Below are 17793 nucleotides of genomic sequence, written 5' to 3'. Positions count from 1 at the left end.
CCAAGCATTAAAATGTTAATAAATCTACCCATGAATTTCCACTCTCAATTGCAGCCAGGGCATGACATAGAGGCTGTGGCCGAGAGATTTGCCTTGTGTAAGAAGGAAGCTAAAGGCCTCCTTAAGCACCCTGTAGCTGCACAGTGGGATATTCTCCTAGGTCAGTTGCAAAAGCACTGAGTGAACCCAGTCTTCCCCCCAGCCCAAAAAAACAATAGTCCCCTCATTAAGACGAATGCTCAGCTCATTGTACCTCTCCAGATATCAACTCCCATGTATTCCCCCTACTCCTTTACAGCTCCAATCCTCCTGGCCGCTAATTTGTGAATAACTACATGATCATTTATGACTGCAATATCTGGCATATAATGTAATTTAATTGGTATTTTATTTTCAGAGAAAACCATATTGATGTGTTTTTTGCTTGCACTGAATAGCGGTGGGCATTATGGCAGGGACATCTTATTTTGGGGGCCCTGGGCCAAACATATCTTGGGGGCCTCTGTTAGGAACAGCTTTGAATTTATGATCCAATTTCAGCTCTTTCATGCCCTCATTGGCCAGGTCACTGACAGCGCAGAGACACTTGTCCAGATTCTCAATGCGTTTACATCTAATCTTCGGGGAGAGTAGTGTGTGTTTTCAATATTGTAACACAGCAGCAGCTCACTAATATTGCCGCAAATAATCTCTGTGACAACCTCCCGTTTCTCGTATATGAGATCCTGTTTTGATCGAAAATAACTTTTTTATGGATGTTGCCTGAAAAAGTAAAGGAAAATAGTATATAAAACAATCTGTTTAAGAAATTTTTCAAGGTCATCAGGGCAAAACTCTCTGCAAAACCGAGCTTGCTTTATCAGGTGGCCCACTAAAAGGCTAGGGACCTGGGCCAGAGCCCACTTTGCCCAGGCCTTAAAACGTCTCTGAATTATGGCACAGCATTTCGATCTGGCGCTATTTCCCCTAGCATCGACATTTTTATTGTTGTTCTTTTCAGTGACACACATTCATTCAGATGGCCACTGATTCTCCTCTGCACAATATGTGATCCAATGTTTGATGCTTTTCTTGTTGGCACATCTAAGATTCGCTGCTGTAGATAAATAGCATACTGATGCAGGCTGGAATATTTGAATTCAGAAGAAATGCCTGAAAAATCTGTAATTTGTTAGCCATTACATTTAAGAAACTATGCTGTGCAATGCCCTGTTTAGATTCTGCTTTTGCAAAATTCGTTTTCAGGGTAGAATCACGCCCATTCACCCTTCTTTCTCAGACTTGTCGGGAGAGAGCTTGCAGCAAGCAGATCAGCATAAATATTTTTCAAAGGCCAGCTTTTTCGGATCCCAGTCAGGTCAAGGAACAGGATGAGTCCTCTCCCCTGAGTGATTGACAGCTGCATAGTCTTGACTTTGTTCATAACTCTCCTTTTGTGGTCTAGGCTTATGTTTTTTCTCCTCAATTTTTCTGTCCTGCCTTGGTTGCCTGCACTTTATTATATGACGTTTTGTGGACAGAGTTACATTTACAGTTGCATATTGCTAAAATAGTCCAATTGTTTCATATACCAGATAAAATGATTTGTCTCTGCTTCTGATGTTTAGCTCTTGCATTCGCCAAGAACTTTAATATTTACTAAAATTATATTTATAATATGGTTACTTATTCATCCAGTCCGGTTCATCCATTGGTCTGTTGTTGTGTCATTTACTTTTTTCTTAGGCCCAATATAGCATACATATTAGGGCAGGGGGTCAGCCTTCTTCAGCAATTTGCTAACTTCACTATGTGTGATGGCATTCTATTTTTCGAAAAAGCTCATCGGCACCAAATATAGTTCCCTTCTGGTCCAGGGACCACTACCAAAATGGGTGCTTTTTGAAGCCAAAAGCTGTTTTGCTTGTAACCATTTATTTAATACTAGCAGCCCGTCCCGACGTTGTCCGGGTATGAATTGCTGCCGGCCAGTAGTATATTGTTTTGTAGGATTTCATTTTGATAGCATTTCTTATCTGTGACAGGCCTGTGAAACGCTCTGATTCACAGTGCACTGCTGATGCACTTAAGAGTGCGCGTTCGGTAGTGTGTGAACTCGAGTTTCCCTACTTTATTTTTCCTTGCAATATTATATAGCGCGAACTCGACAACATGGCGTGAGCAAAATTTACATTACAGAAGAACACATTCATTTGTGGTAGGCACGGGGAGACAAAGCGATTTGCCTGGAATCACAGGATGTTGATTCAAACGTAGCTCCCCAGCTCTAAAGTTCGCAATTCTAGAACTTGTGGCAGGAGGTGTGTCTAAAAGTGTATGTCGGAGCTGGCCATCAATGAGAGATTCCTCTGCATTTTTCAAATGGGTGGTGAAAAAATATGAGTATGATGCTGGAGATGTGGGCCGCTGTGCCACCAATGTACTTACCGGGGAGGGTAAACACCCATTATTCCACAACTTTCTTTCCGCATACCATCACTCAGCATACTTTCATTACGAAAGTACCATGACCCCGCAATGCCATTATAACGCATGGCATTACATTTTATATGCTTTTACCACGCATACATTTACAACGAAATTCGGTGTAAATGCATGAATGGTAAAAGCATGTTTTTTTTTAATGTTTGGATAAGGTAAGTATGGTTATAGGGGTATATGTTTTGGGGTACTGAGGTATATGTTTTGGGGTGTATGGGTATTTTAAGGGTTCAGATATAGTTTTGGGTTATGGGGTACAGGGGTAGTTTTAGGGTTCAGGGGTAGGTTTGGGTTTTGGGGTAAAGGGGTATTTTTAGGGTTCAGGGGTAGGTTTGGGGTACAGGGGTATTTTAAGGGTTCAGGGCTAGGTTTGGGTTTTGGGGTACAGGGGTATTTTAGGGTTCAGGGATAGGTTTGGGTTTTGGGGTACAGGGGTATTTATAGGGTTCAGGGCTAGGTTTGGGTTTTGGGATACAGGGGTATTTATAGGGTTTAGGGATAGGTTTGGGTTTTGGGGTACAGGGTATATATATAGGGTTAAGATGGGTTAGTGTTTAAGGGTGTTGGGGTATTTTAAGGAGTAAGGGTGGGTTATGATTATGGGGTGCAGGGGTATTTAAAGGGAGCAGGGTGGACACCAGGAGCTGGAATGTAAAGAACCTGGAAAGAAAAAACAATGAAATATTGGGCACAACGCTCGCTTTTTTTTCCGTAATCCTGCGCCCCACACGCCCATGCCCCCAGCACATGTCCAGAGCACACGATATGAGACATGGCATGAAGGGCGGAACGTACCACACGCCCCCAGCGTTTGCCACGCCCACAGCACACGCCCACAGCACAACGTAGACTCGCCCATAAGGGACTACTTTGCTGGCACGGTTCTTTTACCTTTTAAATGTATATGGTGGGTGTCTGCATAGCCTATGTCCTTCTGCTGCAACTACCCTTTCCAACTCTGTATTGGGTGTTGTGATTGGTGCTGTGGTTCCTGAGATTACCCACCTCAAAGGTTTGGTCCCTCTCTTTATTATATTAGTATAGATATATAGATATGCTGGTGTGCTCCCCCATCAATAACATTTTACAAAAAAGGTAATGATGAAACAAAACAGGCATTGACAAAGCCAAAAGGCTAACAGTCATTACCAAACGTAATGACTTTGCAGATGTTTGTTTGTTCTTTTGTCCACACAATAGTGATTTTCTAATTAGGCAAATGCAACACATTTTTTGTGGATTGGCTTTCTTCCACTTTTGCTCCACTAAATTTTGGCATTCATTTGGCTGCATTGTTGGTGGTCATTTAATTTCCTGTGGCCTATTTCTTGTTATTTCTTGTTGCTTGTCCTGGGAAGATATATCTATTTGTAGAAGAAGAACCAGAATATTGTTGGTTTTAAGAAAGTCAGAAGGGAATCTGGCAGCTCCTGGAGTTTAGAAGAGAAACTCCAAATCTAAGAATGCAATTTACCACTGGCTAAAAAGAAAGAAATGGACGTTCCTGTCTCACAAGACATTAGCCTTTTGACAGCCATGTACTAGGCTCCATAGTAAGTAGGTTGAGTCACTACTTACATCGAAGTATTTATAACACGCAGGCAGGGAAGTGAAGCCTTTCTGGATTTTCCTCAGATCGTGTAGTTGAGCGTTTTAATGCATGTCTGTACAGATTTAGGTTTAATTAATGCACATTCTATTCACTGTAAACTCATCTATATGTGCTTTCCAGGTCTATCAACTGATTACTCTTCAGTTGGATGGTAACATTCACGACTGCTCTACGACATAACTTAAAGACTTTGACAAAGCCAGTAGCTCTAACTAAGCACTTATAAAGTACCAAAAGTGAGTCCTATTGGCTATGCCAATGCTTGTTACAAATGTAAAATGTGCTTCTGGCTGAAGGGCTCCATTACTTAAAAGGTTGATAAAGTGAAGACAATGGTCCTCATTCACAGTACTTCAGTCTTTGGGGATCCGGAAACTGTGAATGTTAAAGGGAAATGCAGTACGTTTCAAAGATTAAAAAGGATTTAAGAATAAATACATTAAAATGCATAATTTGTACTCAGAAGTAAAAAAGTGAGAAGCAATAAACTCGAAGTACATCAAATTTAGAAACAAAGTCATCATATTAGTTTCATTTGGAATGCATATTAAAGTTCATTTATTTTTAAAACCATTAGGTAACAAGGTTTGAAATGGGAAGTACTTTCAGTTGTAAACAAAATCCTGACGCTCTTTGCGCTCGTCCCTAGCCTTGGATTCTTCTGACCTAAACCAGTTAGTTTGCCTCTTGTTTAAGGTTCTAAAATAAAGCGCTAAATATCTTTCATGGTGAAGAAATCAATACATATCTATGGTACATCTCTGAGTCCCCAAGCCACCTCTGGTTGCCCCTCCAAAATGTTTGTGTTGGTCTTTTAGCCACGACCGTTTGATTTTACTAATAATTATGGGGAAGATTTACAAGATCCTTGCGTCACTTTTACACTGCCGTGATGCAACGGCAGCATAGAAAATGCAGCAAATTTACAACATGACGCATTTAGGGAGATGCGTCACGTTGTAAAGCCCTGCGTGACATTATACCTGCGTCAGGTATAATGTATGCAGGGTAGGCGTTACCACGCAGGAAAGCCTCATAAAAGTGACACAGTGAAATCTACAAGATTTCACTGAGTGACTTTTAGGCTGCCTCTGTATTAAACCCTTGCGCCTGCTTGAAGCAGGCATGAGGAGTGACGCAGGGGCAGATTTACAAGCCGCTTGCGTCACTTTTACGCTGCTGTTGCATCAATTTTGTGACACAAAGGCAGCATAGAAAATGCTGCAAATTTACAACGTGACCCATCTAGGGAGATGCATAACGTTGTAAAGCCCTGCGTGACATTATACCTGTGTCAGGTATAATGCATACAGGGTAGGCGTCCCCACTCAGGAAAGCCTCATAAAAGTGACGCAGTGAAATCTACAAGATTTCCCTGAGCGACTTTTAGGATGCCTCTGTATCAAAACCCTACGCCTGCTTGAAGCAGGCGTGAGGAGTGACGCAGGGGCAGATTTACAAGCCCCTTACGTCACTTTTACTCTGCTGTTGCATCAATTTTGTGACACAAAGGAAGCATAAAAAATGCAGCAAATTTACAACATGAAGCATCTAGGGAGATGCGTTACGTTGTAAAGCACTGCGTGACATTATACCTGCGTCAGGTATAATGTATGCAGGGTAGGCGTTCCCACGCAGGAAAGCCTCATAGAAGTGACGCAGTGAAATCTACAAGATTTCACTGAGTGACTTTCAGGATGCCTCTGTATCAAAACCTTACGCCTGCTTGAAGCAGGCGTGAGGAATGACGCAGGGGCAGATTTACAAGCCACTTGTGTCACTTTTACGTTGCTGTTGCATCAATTTCGTGACACAAAGGCAGCATAGAAAATGCTGCAAATTTACAACGTGACCCATCTAGGGAGATGCATAACGTTGTAAAGCCCTACGTGACATTATACCTGCGTCAGGTATAATGTATACAGGGTAGGCGTCCCCACTCAGGAAAGCCTCATAAAAGCGACGCAGTGAAATCTACAAGATTTCACTGAGCGACTTTTAGGATGCCTCTGTATCAAAACCTTACGCCTGCTTGAAGCAGGCGTGAGGAGTGACGCAGGGGCAGATTTACAAGCCCCTTGCGTCACTTTTACTCTGCTGTTGCATCAATTTTGTGACACAAAGGCAACATAAAAAATGCAGCAAATTTACAACATGAAGCATCTAGGGAGATGCGTTACGTTGTAAAGCTCTGCGTGACATTATACCTGCGTCAGGTATAATGTATGCAGGGTAGGCGTTCCCACACAGGAAAGCCTCATAGAAGTGACTCAGTGAAATCTACAAGATTAGGAATCTTGTTTCAAGTACTTCTTTACTCGGCAGTTTTACTCCGTTAGGAACAGCATCCTTGTAGCTGGTACTCGGTAATTAGTCCTCTTCTTCCGGAATTACTTTTAACTTCCCAGTTTCAGATTTCTTGTTCCTGCATTCAGAGCTTATTTTCTGCTTTTCAATACTCTTCTGATTTTGATTTTTTCCTCTCTCAGATTCTTTTTCTGCTATTTTTTCTAGCAGATCTTCATCATTTTCTGTATCTAGAATCACAATCTCCAGATCTTTTTCTTTCAACACCTGATCTTCATCAAAATTTTCCAGATGTCGACTCTCTTGTCGATCTTCAGAATCTGGATTTTCAGGTTCTTCTTCTTCAGAGTCTGAATCAGTTGTTGTATCGTCGCTATCCTCGTCAGGATTTTCAGGAGGTGGTACACAAATGGTGTGACTCGCATGCACCCACCTTTTCAGACCCTTACATTTAATTGCATTTGTTGTGACTAATATCACCTGTGCTGCTTTTTGCCATCTGGGTACTAAACAATTTCTTCTCCGGTGAACATTTGTTCTCACCCAGTCTCCGGGCAACAGATCATGAGCTTGCTCCTTTTCTTTTGAAATTATATCAGTTCCCACCTGATGGAATACAGAAGTTACCACGTCAGACAAGTCCTTGCAATAGTCCATAATTGCACTATCATTAATAGTCAGAACTTTTCAAACTGGTACAAACGCTTGTCTCATCGCTCTGCCCATAAGGATATCATGTGGGCTTAAACCTGTCTTTTTATCTGGTGTGCTTCTCAAAAACATTAGAACAAGTGGAAGTGCATCTGTCCACTTTATTCCTGTAGCCAGGCACATTTTGGCTATCCTATTTTTTATTGTGCCATTTATTTGCTCAACAACTCCTGACGCTTCTGGTCTGTATGCACAGTGTAGTTTTTGCTTAATGTGCAGGGCTTCACAAATCAATTGTAACAATCTGTTTTCAAAATGTGTTCCGCGATCACTTTCATTTGTTACTGGAAATCCATACCTCGGTATGATCTCCCTTAAAAGCAATTTTGCCACAGTAACTGAGTCATTGTGACGTGTTGGGAATGCTTCCACCCATCTTGAAAGCAGACAGACAATCACTAAGACGTACCTTAATTTATTGTGTGGTCGCATGTCAATGAAATCCATTTGCTTTGCAATCTAGTAAAAGGACCACCCTCCCGTCCTATGATTCCCATGCTCACAACTGTTTTTCTGTTTGGATTGATTTTTTGGCAGATCAAACAACGCTGGCAAAGTGACTCTGCAATTATCCTAAATTTTGGATTAAACCAGATTTCTCTGAACAACCTGATCATGGAATCTCTTCCTAAATGTCCTGGACCATGGTACATTCGTGCCATGTCAGCAATCATGCAATTTGGTAAAACTGGTCTGTCATCTTTGTAAACCCAAACTCCATCTTCTTCCCGCTGTCTGCAATCTGCTTTTAGCCATGTGTTTTTCTCCTCATCATCTGCCTCATCTTGTAAACCCTTTACTCCTTGCCATGTCTCCACTACAGATATTAGCATGAGAGAGTTCAAAACATGATCATTGTATTTTTCACGATTAATTGAAAAATTGTTTTTCGCACAATATCGTGCAATCTCATCTGCAAAGCAATTACCTTTAGTAATATAATCTTCGCCTTTTTTATGTGCTGCGCATTTCACAACAGCAATCTCTTTTGGTAACTGAATTCCATCAATCAGTCTTTTGATCAGTGTTGCATTTATTTTATTTATGTGCTTTTATAGCGCCTGAATAAACCCCCGAAGGGGTATCTCTGCGCTTTTGCCAGTGGGGGAGACTGTCCTGTGCACAATCGTTTCAGTGATTAAGAAAAGTGAAGAGATTAACTATTACTAAAAAGATGGGTTTTGAGGATTTTACGGAAAAGAAGGTGATTGGTAATGGTTTTTAATGTAGGGGGAAGGGAATTCCAGAGCACTGGTCCAGTGTGTGCCAGGGCCTGGCCTCCCTGACGAGACTTTCTTATTTTAGGGACCTGTAATAGGTGAAGGCTGCTGGATCGTAAGGAGCGGCCAGGGATGTAGGGTTGAAATGCTTTAGAGAGATATTTGGGGCCCTTCCCTATCAAGCATTTGTGAATCGTACACAAAATTTTAAATTTAGTGCGTTGCCGCCAGTAGAGGTTGGGAGGGGGTCCTGGGTGGAGCATTGAGGACTAACCTCTCCGCCGTATTTTGGACTACTTGCATTTTGTTCATTTGGCCTTCATTAGTTGAAAAAAGAAGGCCATTGCAGTAGTCCAATCTACTGGTAACTAATGCCTGGACTAGAGTCTTCCTGTGATTATCAGGTAAGTAAGGGAACAACCCTTTTCAGTAGACCAATGATCCTGAAACATGTGCCAGCGACTTGATCGACATGATGTTTGAAGGTCAGGTCTTGATCAAACAGTACTCCTAGATTTTTAACAGTCTGCTTTGGGATAGGTACTGGTCCTAGTTCTGCGGGCCACCATTCATCAGACCACAATGTCACCGCCTCCCCAAACAGTAGGACCTCTGTTTTGCCCACATTGCACTGTAAGCAGTTCTCCGCCATCCATCTTGATACTGCCTTCATTCCTTCTGTAAAAGACTTTTGCAGTGCAGGGGTGAAGGTTTTAAAAGGGAACAGAAGTTGGGTGTCATCGGCGTAGGACACCGGGGTAAACCCAAAAGACCTCACCAAGTCGGCCAGGGGGGCCACATACACGTTAAATAATGTGGGGCTTAGGCATGAGCCCTGTGGCACACCCCTGGTGAGCTCCCTGGAGATGGATTTATGGGAGCCCAGCCTGACTTCTTGGGATCGGCAGGAGAGAAAGCTTTCCATCCAGGACAGCGCCACTCCTCCCAACCCTACATCCCTCAGACGGCCGAGAAGCACTTCATGAGACACCGTGTCGAAGGCAGCGGATAAATCCAACAACACCAGAATCATGGACCCGCCATCATCCAGTGTCATCCTGATGTTATTGGACACTGCAAGTAGGGCCGATTCGGTGCTGTGATTTGGCCTGAACCCAGATTGTGACAGGTCCAGGCCATCCGCTGCCTCGATATAGTTAGATAAGTGGGTGTTTACGTGCTTCTCTGTCATCTTACGGATGTATGGTAGGAGGGAGATGGGGCGGAGGTTGGAAAGATTCGTCCAGGGGGAAGCAGCCTTCTTCCTGATGGGGTTTACCACCGCAATCTTCCACTCCCTAGGGACTTGTCCCTTTGCCAGTGAAGTATTCATTACAGACTGAATAGAGGGTCCCAAGATGGAAATCAAAGGGGGCACCGTTTTTGCAGGGAGGAGATCATTGGGAGAGCCGGTTTTCATATGGTTAATGAGGAGTGGGAGGTCTAAATCACTAACTGGTGGGATTGTAAGGAAGGAATTTTTGTTTGGCATTGGTGGATCAGGTGAAGGTGACAAAGTTCCTCCTGCATTTTGTGAGGCCACAATTTTGTTGTAGATAAGATTAATTTTATCTTCGAAAAACCTGGAGATCTCATCACAAAGAGTTTGTGAGGCATCGTCCGGGCTTTCACTGGCTATGGGTTTCACAAAACTTTGCAAAATTTTAAATTTTCCCTTGGATTGTTACCAGCCTCGGCAAGTTGAAGGGAGAGATAGTTTTTTCTGGCCAGTTTTATTTGTTTATAATAGTTCGACTGAGCTACTAGAAAAATTTCCCTATCCTTTCCAATTTTGGATTTCCTCCATGCTTTTTCCAGTCGCCTACATTTCTGTTTTTCTTTCCTAAGATGTAAGGTATACCATTTTTCCTGTTTGGTCGGGGGATACTGTTTGTGGAGTTTTAGGGGTGCAAGAGTATCAATGGCTGATTTAAGAGACTTATTAAATTTTTCTAGTGCTGAATCAGCCGAATCTTCGTCTGATAATTGTGGTTGTTGCCAATATTCACGAAGGTTAGTTACAGATATTTTGTGCCATTGGCGACGGAAAATTGGCGGGGGTGGAGTCCTATGCTGCCGTTTGGTTGATCCAACCAAATAGAACTCGATTAAAAAGTGGTCTGTCCAATGGACTTCCTTAGCGGGCAGACATCTGATCCTAGTGCAAATAGAGAAAATAGAATCCAAGGTATGGCCACCATCATGCGTGGGACCACTATTTATTGCTTTTAGTTCAAGATTGGACAAATCCCCAATTAGCTGGATTGTTTCTGGGTGTTTGGGAGTATCCATGTGAATATTGAAATCCCCAAGAAGGAGAAAATCCTCTTTTGCCTTGATATGGGGAGCCAGTAATTCCAAGAGAGACAGAGCAAAAGCTGGGTTGGGAGTTGGTGGGCGGTATACTAGTGCACCTTTCCATATAATGTTACTGGCTAAACTAATTTTGAAGAGCATCATTTCTAGTAAGGGGGTGATCTTCTGTTCTAAAATTACAACTTTAAAAGTATCTTTAAATACAATGGCTAATCCACCTCCGGCCTTAATCGGACGGTCCACATGTATGATCCTGTACCCAATTGGGACCCCTAGAGAGATCGCTGTTATGGTATGTGGTTTCATCCAAGTTTCTGTAAAGAAACATATATCAGGCTGCTGATTGAAAATCAGATCCCAGATTTGTAAATGATGTTTAGGGAGGGACCGCACATTTAAAAGAAGACATTTAAATTCCACGGGGGATACTAACTTAGGACCATGATCGTAGCTGTTATTTAAAGACACATCCGACTGAAAATGACATTTTAAACATGAAAAACAGCCCTCAAGCAAGTTAGACGTCAGGCGCGTGTCACAGATCCTTTTAGGTTGTAACTGACGTAATGAGACAGTAGAATAGGTAAGTAGTCGTGTACCTGCAATGTCAGGGTCCATGACGCCAAGCCTCTGGTCCCTCTGCCCCGTCCTGTCGCGGACGGGCGCAGACGGGCTTCTCTCTGGCGAGTCTCCGACGCTTCGCTGCGCGCAACCGCTGCGCGTCTGCTGCGACGAGAGGGCTAAATACCCCTCAAAGGTGCAGCAACTAGAGCGCTGACCGCTCTGTCAATGCGGAAGTAACCTGGCTCTGCCTGACCCGCCCTCCGCTCAACGGCACTGGTTGCCGAGTCGGACCAGGGCGGGCAGGGTGGAAGATCGAGCCCAGGTCAGATAAGAGTTACTTTTAGGCTTGTAGCGTGTAGCGCTTTTACCAAGGACTAATGTAGCGTTTAAAATACGGCGCTGTTTAAAAGTCAAAACATCAATTCAATTTTTCTGTAGTAATCACAGTTTTTAAAACAATGCAACACTAGTCAGTTTCTGGATACCTTGGCGTCAGCGGGTCGGGGAGACACTCTCACCGTCCTCCCTACCGCGATTCACCGCCTGCTCCTCGCTGCCTAAATACCCCTCAAAGGTGAAGCAACTAGAGCGCTGACCGCTCTGTCAATGCGGAAGTAACCTGGCTCTGCCTGACCCGCCCTCCGCTCAACGGCACTGGTTGCCGAGTCGGACCGGGGCGGGCAGGGTGGAAGATCGAGCTCAGGTCAGATAAGAGTTACTTTTAGGCTTGTAGCGTGGAGCGCTTTTACCAAGGACTAATGTAGCGTTTAAAATACGGCGCTGTTTAAAAGTCAAACCATCAATTCAATTTTTCTGTAGTAATCACAGTTTTTAAAACAATGCATTCCTGATTGGTGTTCCCGCAGAGGTCAAATAACCTCTTTGTGATCAAAGCTGGCCATAGTCATGGACTACACCATATCCATACTGACTATCAGTCACTATGGTAATCCTTTTTCCTTCAGCTCTTTCACATGCACGAAATAAGCCAATTAATTCTGCCACTTGAGCTGAACGAATTCCATCAAGAGAGGAACCCTCAACTACTCCTGCAACTGTGCAAACTGAATATGCTGCTCTCAGAATGCCCTCATCTGTTCTTAAACAAGAGCCATCAACAAAATACACAAAGTCTGATTCCGACAAGGGAACATCCTTTATGTCTTTTCTTGGTTTCGTGCAGTAATCCAAAACATCCAAACATTCATGGTCAATGTCAATTTCATTATTGATTTCAGTAACAACACCATCAGGCAACAATGTGGAAGGATTTAGGTTCACACATCTTGCAATTGAGACATTATCTGATCCTAAAATGACCTTTTCATATTTTGTCAATCTGCTACTTGACAAGTGTTGTGTTTTGCTTCTGGTAAGAAGAGTCTCAACTGAATGAGGTACATACTCTTTTACAGGAAACCCCATTATGATACCTTTGCTTTGCTCAAGGCTCACACTTGTTGCAACCACTGCTTTTAAGCAACCTGGCAATGCTTTTGCAACAGGATCAAGAACAGCTGAGAAGTAAGTAATTGGCTTTCTCAGTCTCCCATGTCTCTGAATCAGAACTGATAATGCACAACATTCCCTTTCACTGCAATACAGCTTAAATTCTTTCTCATAGTCAGGAATGCCTAATGCTGGAGCTTCACATAAGCTTCTTTTTAATTGTTCTAAGGCTTCTAATTCAGTTTTTGTCAGGGTAATCGGGTCTTTTATGTCTGCTTTTGTCAATATCTGTAGTGGTTTCGCAATTACTGAAAATCCACTAATCCATTGACGACAATAACCTACCATTCCTAGAAACATTCTGACCTGTCTCTGTGTAGTTGGAGGTTGTGTTGCCCGAATCATTTTAATTCTCTCAACTGTCACTTGTCTGATTCCTTTTGCAATTCTGTGACCAATGTATTTTACTTCTTGATTGCAAAACTGTAGTTTCGCAGGTGAAACTTTATGTCCCTCATCTGCCAGATGATTCAAAAGAGTAACGGTGTCTGTTACACAATTTTCTCGTGTTTTTGCAGCCACCAGGAGATCGTCAATGTACTTGGACCAATGTTGACTTTCCAGGTAAATCTAGATCCTCCAAGGATTTCTTTAACAACTGATTAAAGATAGATGGACTCTCAGTATACCCTTGAGGGATACGACACCAAGCTAAGATACGATCTTGGAATCTGAACGCAAAAATTTGTTGGCTCTCTGGATGCAGTGGAACCGTAAAGAAGGCATTACACAGATCTATGACCGTGTACCATTCTGCATCATGTGGAATCTGAAATAGAATTACCGCTGGGTTTGGAACAACTGGGCAACATGAAACAAACTATCTGGTTAATTTTTCTCAGGTCCTGAACTATTCTGTAAGTTCCGTTTGGCTTTTTGATTCCCATAATCGGTGAATTACATGGGCTGCTCTCTATTTCTTTTAAAACACCTTGTTTTATGAATTTCTCAATCACAGGAATGACACCCTCAATAGTTTCAGCTTTCATTTTGTACTGAGGAATGTTTGGAAAATCTATCCCCTGTTTTACAGTAATTTTTACTGGGTCAACATGTTTCATTAAACCCATTTCATCACCAGTTCAATCCCAAATCTTTAGTTCTTCAGGCAAATTCTTTTTATCAAAAGCAGGGAAAAGCTTGTTTTCTTCCTCAACCATTAACATTGTTAATTTATACAGACCATCTTCTTCAAAAGTCTGAAGCTCAATACCATCCGGTGAGCAATATATTTTACAGTTCATCTCACACAACAGGTCCCTCCCTAACAGGTTAACTGGACTACTGTTACAGACAACAAATCTGTGTTTATCTTTAAAATTTCCAATTTCTATTTCAACTGGTTCAGTCAGGTCTGTCTTAATGTGCTGATTTGTGACATCTACATCATTCACTTTACCATTTACAAATTGACATGCCTGATCTACCTCAAGAGTGGCTCCAAGTACACACTCTTCTTCCTCTCTCAGGCACCGTCATGCTTTATCCTCTGAATCATTGCCTCCGATCAACTAATATGGCTGAGAAACATTTGGCACATTCACTCTTTGTGATCTGTTTACCTGGTCACCTCCGCAGAATCCCGTCTCAGGACTGAACCGCTGTGTATTCCACAATTTGGGAGAGGTGGCTGTGGAATTTGGCTCTGCTGATTCAATTGGCTCTGCTGATTCACTAACTGTCGCTGTAGCTGTTGCTGCTGACTTATTTCATTTAACTGTCGCTGTAGCTGTTGCTGCTGATTTATCTCACTCTGCATCTGTGGATTTAATGATGAATTTTTAAAATTTCAGGGCGGATTTTTACACTCCCACTTCCAGTGTCCAATTTCGCTGCAATTAAAACATGGTAGCTTCTGCTTGAGCTCTTCAATGTTAATATTAAATTTTGGTCTATTCAGGGTTGCCTTGAATTTTCCTTGATTCTGATAAACATTTTTATTTTCTAAAGTTGCTATCTGCTGTTCGGCTACCTTCACTTGTGCCCACATTGCTTTTTCCTTAAGCTTTTTCTGTTTAGCTTCTATCTCATCACTGCAATATTTTTCTTTTCTCAGGATGTCATCAACTGAAAGTGATTGCCAACCGACAATTCCATTTTTAATCATTTCACTGATTTCGGGTCTCAAACCATAAACAAATCTGTATATGAAGTGGCTCATGTCCTTCTCACTTAATTTTTCATAGCCACTGTATTGTTTGAATACCAACAGTAACCTTTCATAAAATGAATGTACTGACTCTTTTAGTTCTTGGTTTGTTCTGTCAATTTTAACCCAATCCACTTCTTTTGGAGGAATTTTATTTTTTAGCCACACAATTACTTTGTCATAGAAATCCATGACATCTAGTGAAGGGGCACCTGTTATTTTTTCTCGGGCTGGTTCTTCTTTAGGCCAACTGACAGAAATTTTACATTCTGTCCAAAGATCTGATGGGACAACAATGTCAAAGAATCCATCTAGATCAATCCACAGAACTTTTGACACCTTGATGAATCTGTCTACCTGACGATACCATTCCACTGGTTTTTCTCTCAGCCGAGGGAAATCATTTGTAAATAGCAAAATATCCTGCCTTGTCCATGGTACATGAACATAACCTCCACCAGCTATTTCCCTCATAGGAAATTCAGTTGCAAATTCCCCTCTTTCTCTTTTTTCTTCTTCTTTCTTTTTCGTCCATCTCACTCTCCACTTAATTAATTCACCTAATCTTTTCAGGAACACAACTAATTCTTTTACATGGGTAATCCTACCTGTACTATTCAGGTTCTCAATATCCTTTTCTGAGAAATCTACTCTGTAATGCTTTTGCAATTGCTTATGTCTGGTCAAATCCACGTCTAATTCAGCAGCCACTTCCTCAAATTGATCATATTTGTTTTTTGTTTTCCATTGAATACTCTTACAGATAGACAGCAGTTCATCAGCCTGATATTGCTTCAAACAGTCAGTTCCAATTGTGGCAATAATTAATTCCTCTAAATCTGCTTTTAATTTTGCCACATCTAGTTTTTTAGATACAGGAATTTGCAAAATCAGTGAAGTCTGTGTTAAATCTGTTTTATTTATGCTCTTTTCAGGGGAACCAGAATCAGATTCTGCAACTGATGGTGTCTGACTATTTGACAAACTTTGATTAAAAGTTAAATCTGGCATTGTTTTTTCTTTATGCAATTCTGAATAAAAAATGTCTGCCACTTTCTGAATTTCCGCATTTAATGGAACCAGAGCTGAATGTCTATTTTCTTTTTGCTCAAAAAACTGGTACAACAGGGCCAATTGTTACTGGTACTGTTACTGTTTCCATGTAATATTCTGAAATATTTGGTTCATTTTCTGATCTCTCTGTTCTCTTTTCATTTCTCGGGAAATTATTTCTCTGCTCTGAAATCTCTGGATAATTTCTGTTTTCTCTTGGAGTATTAGATTTACTTCTTGACCTTGCTCTTTCAGGTAATCCTAAAAATCTGGGTGAATTTTCATCAGCTTGTCTAGGAGGTGCACTAGGAGAGGTCACTGAAGAAATTCTCGGGGTAAACTGTGAACAATTTGGCTGATATGGTGATGGATTAATATAAATTTCTTCTAGAACTGCATCATCTAATTCCTCATCAAGATGACCTCTTTTACTGGTATTCTTTTGACCTGAAGTTTCAGTAACCATTACTCTAACTGGATATAAACCATCACTTATATCATATTTTCTCCAGCGTCGTACCTTATCTTCATGAGTTTCCCTATTAATATCTAATTTTGGGCCTCTTGTTATGCCTCTATTTTCTCGTTCTAGTTCCATCATTTCAACTTCCCATTCAACTGGAGCTTCAAATTGTTTAGGTCTAGGCTTAGGCACAAGAGTCATCATTTTTTCTCTCAAATTTCTCAAAACTTTCTGATTAAATGACCCATCTTCCGGCCACGCTAATACACCATCATCCTTGGTATATTTCCTCCAATTGTCAAACCAAAGAATAGTATGGTAACCATATTCACCTTCCATATATGCTGCAGGTGTTTTATACTTATGAAGTAATTTTCCACCTCGCGTTACAATTTTCTTATCAGAACTGAAAACATTTTTTTAATTTCTGAAACCATGAAGGCTTCTTTTCCTGATTTCCGTACCAATAACTCATGATTTTAAACTATTCCACTTAATTCGAAATAGATTGTAAGTATTTTTGTTGTTCCGCTACTCTAGCCAATCCGTGCGCGAAACTCACCAATAAGCCAATCAGGTTAAGCCACGTCACCACGTTGCTCAACCAATGAAAATACTGCTTTCAGAAAGGACCAATCAGCTAACAGCTCGTCAAGATCACGTGAACCAACCAGTGCGCTTGCTGTGACGTATGTTAGCCAATCACAGCGCGAATCTTGTGACGTATGCTGCCGTTGCAATAGAGCTGCGCGTGTCACTCCGTAAACTCACCCCTCCTTTACAAAATATTTTCACAGCGCCAATTCAAGTAATGAATAATATTCTGTTACCCACCCTCCTTGCTAATGTTAACCCATTCGTTTATATTATCTAGCTTTAAGCAAAAACGAGAATGCAGCTTTATAAAAACCGTCTTCATCCCGGATTCTCCACGAACCTATGCCACATAAATGACACGAAATAGACAAAGGCAAAATAAGCACATGCCATTTAAATAAACAGCCGCAATTAATGTTGACAAACAATAGACAAGGTTAATAAATTAATTCTGACAACCTTGCATGTGCAACATAAAAGCACATAATGTTACCCTCGTGTTCGTGTGTGCAATTTTAAACTAGGTTGAATTAGTACAAAGATCATGCAAAAATCATTAATATTATTAATTAATTATGGGAGTTTAATCTGCAAGTATAAACGCAACAAATTACTGAAACTCGCTTCATCACTCTGAATTGCAGAAAGACGGTCACCCAGGCCCTCTTTTTACGTAGAATGGACTACAGAAATGCACTTTATGTAGGCATGCCCGATTACCTTTTTTCTCGCCTTCAAGTAGTCCAAAACGCTGCAGCTAGACTGATCTGTAATAAAAGCAGATACAGATCAGCATCCGACAGTATGAAGG

The sequence above is a fragment of the Lissotriton vulgaris genome, chromosome 2_1 (genome assembly GCF_964263255.1).
Source record: "Lissotriton vulgaris chromosome 2_1, aLisVul1.2, whole genome shotgun sequence".
Taxonomy (NCBI): Eukaryota; Metazoa; Chordata; class Amphibia; order Caudata; family Salamandridae; genus Lissotriton; species Lissotriton vulgaris.
Note: the sequence above shows the minus strand (reverse complement) of the source record.